The sequence below is a fragment of the Arachis duranensis genome, chromosome 7, assembly GCF_000817695.3.
Source record: "Arachis duranensis cultivar V14167 chromosome 7, aradu.V14167.gnm2.J7QH, whole genome shotgun sequence".
Lineage (NCBI taxonomy): Eukaryota > Viridiplantae > Streptophyta > Magnoliopsida > Fabales > Fabaceae > Arachis > Arachis duranensis.
In genome coordinates, this window is record NC_029778.3 from 50,673,965 (window position 1) to 50,676,760 (window position 2,796).

A 2,796-nucleotide genomic window follows, 5' to 3' on the forward strand; every position below is an offset into this window, starting at 1 on the left:
GACCAAGCCTATCAAGTTGGCGGAGGATGTTCCTAATGTAGAAGTTGGTGAAACAATGGAAATAGATGAAGATGAAAAGGAGGAAGAAGTTGCAAGGGAAGAAGAGAACAACTGAGGGCCAAGGAACCGAAGCAGAAGAACAACTTGGAGGAACAAATTCCTATACCTTTTCCTATGATAGCCAAGAAGGCCAAGAAGCATGAGGAGCTTGACCCCAACATAGTGCAAATCTTCAAGAATGTGGAGGTAACCATTCCACTCTTTGATGCCAAACATCAAGTCCCGAAATATGCTAAGTTCCTTAAGGATGTGTGCACTCACAAAGAGAAGATTGGTGGGCTAGGGATGAATCCATTAGGTAAGTCTGTTTCTTCTATGATGGATGATTTTCCTGAAAAATATAGTGATCCCAGTCCTTGCTTGGTATCTTGTATGATCAGTGAAATTCAACTTAAGGATTGCATGTGTGACCTAGGGTTGTGTGTGAGCATTATGCCACTCTCGATTTATGAGAATTTGAACCTTGCATCGTTGAGGTGATCTGGAGCTAGGTCTGTGCTCGTGGATAAGAGTATAATTTCGGTTGTGGGTATTGCTGAGAATTCCGGACTTAATCTTTCCAGTGGATTTTCATATCCTAGAGACACCTCCCATTGATTTGGATAGGCCATCTTCCATCTTACTTGGGAGGCCATTCTTGAAGGCATCCCGGTTTAAATTAGATGCATTTTCTGGGGGATTATTCATTTGAGGCCAAAGGAAAAGTGGTGAAGTTTAAATTGGAGGAAACAATGAGGCAACTTCTAGAGGTGCATTCGATTTTCGGTTGTGACATTATTGAAGATGATGTAGTTGAAGAACACTTTGGGAGTGAGTATGAGACAAGTGTCAATAGAGACTTGAGTATAAGAGGACTTAGCAAGGAAAAGGGAATTGATCCACAACTTCCACATTCTCAAGGAAACAAGGCACCCAATCATGGTTCAATTGACAAGTGGAAGCATCTCCCTTTGAAGAACACTCTTACCAAGGCTAACAAGAAGGACAAGATGGATGTCCTTGAGGATGTTCCAAAGAGTTGATCACAAGCTCATGACCGTCCAACTTAAAGACATTAAAGAAAAGTGCTAGGTGGGAGACACCTCACTATGGTATGATCCTCCTCGTACATAGTTTCTTGCATGTAGTTTTAGAGTCTTTGTTTGATTTTGTGATTGTTTAATTTTGTGAGTTTGTTTAAGTGTGCTTGATTTTGTTTGATTTTGTTGAGTTTGTTAGAGTCTTCACGAGGATTTCATTGATCTTGGTTTGGTTAAATTGGCAATTTTGAAGAAAAATGCTTGATCTTGGGTATTGCATGAAATTTTAAGTGTTTTTGAAGTATCTAGCTTGAATGAATGCCAAGATTGTGTTATAATTGCCTTTTCTCATGTTAAAAAAATGGTGTTCCACGCGTAAGCATGGACGACGCGTATGTGTCGTAAGCTGGTCTTGAAACTCCTAGTACAAAAGCTAGAGAGTTATGCGAGTACTGTGCGAAATTCATGTGAGGAGCACAATCGCCATCCATGTAGGCGTGGACGACGCTTATGCGTCGGGTGTCATTTTCACCATCCACGTGTGTGCATCGCCAAGGCGCATGCGTCGTATCTACTGCAGCAGCTCCCTGGTACAAAAACCAGAGCGTTGCGCCGCTCCTGTGTGGGCTTTATGCGCAACGCACGACTTGGCCCCACGCGTATGCGTACCAGATGCATGCGCGTCCCCTTCCATTTATGCTCTCCACGCATAGGCGTGGACGATGCTCATACGTCACTCTTCCTTTTCCACCTTCCACGCGTACATGTGGATGAGGCGCACACGTCACATTGCCGACGCAGCTATAGTACAACGTGCCCTGTTTCTCTTCTTTCTTTACTTTTTTTCCTCTACTCCTTCTTCCTTTCTTCTTGCTTCACCTTACCACCTCTTCTCTGCCCACAACCACCGGTGACCACCACCTCTGACGGTCCTACATCTCTCTCCGCTTCTTTTTTCCTCTATTCTTCTCCTTTTCCCACTTACACTCAACCTCACTTTCTCCCTCCTTTCAAGGTTGCATTTTTCATCTTTCTCTTTTGTCTTTTAAAATTTTTTCTTGTTGTTTCATTTAATTACTCTACTTTCTTTGTTTTTTGTTCCATTTTAATTTTGTTGCTTGTATTTCACCTTTATTTCTTTTCTTTCCTTTTATATTCTTGTATGGGTGTTGAGTTCCATTTACTTTGAGAATTGGTGGATTATTTCATATCTTGGCTTGTTTGTGTTATGGTAGATGACATTTTATTTTTGGCTATATTCCCCTTAGACTCATTTAACTTACTGGTTATTTACACTTTGTATACTAAGTGTTTGTGAAAAAGAGCCAATGACATCTTTGTTCATTGTTGACCTTTTACTTTCAACATAGTGCCTCTTTTTCACAACACTTGCGCTACATGAGCATTGAGCGTCATTTTAATAATTTTTCATCATCAAATGCTCATTATTTGTGGTTTGCTATACTTGTAGTGTCATGCAAGAATGAGTGGTTCAATACTCTCTAACACCCCCATATTCTTCAATTTCTAGACTTCATTGTCTTGGAGTTAGTTGAGCCAAAAGTCTTCTTATGACTCCCACCATTCTTGCATGTGTTTATCATTATTGTTATCGATGCTTGAGTTTATTCTTCTCATGATTTATACTTGCATGCTTCTTACACTCTTGCATCTCATGCTAGTGATATGCCTCCTTGATCATATTGTCTTCTTACTT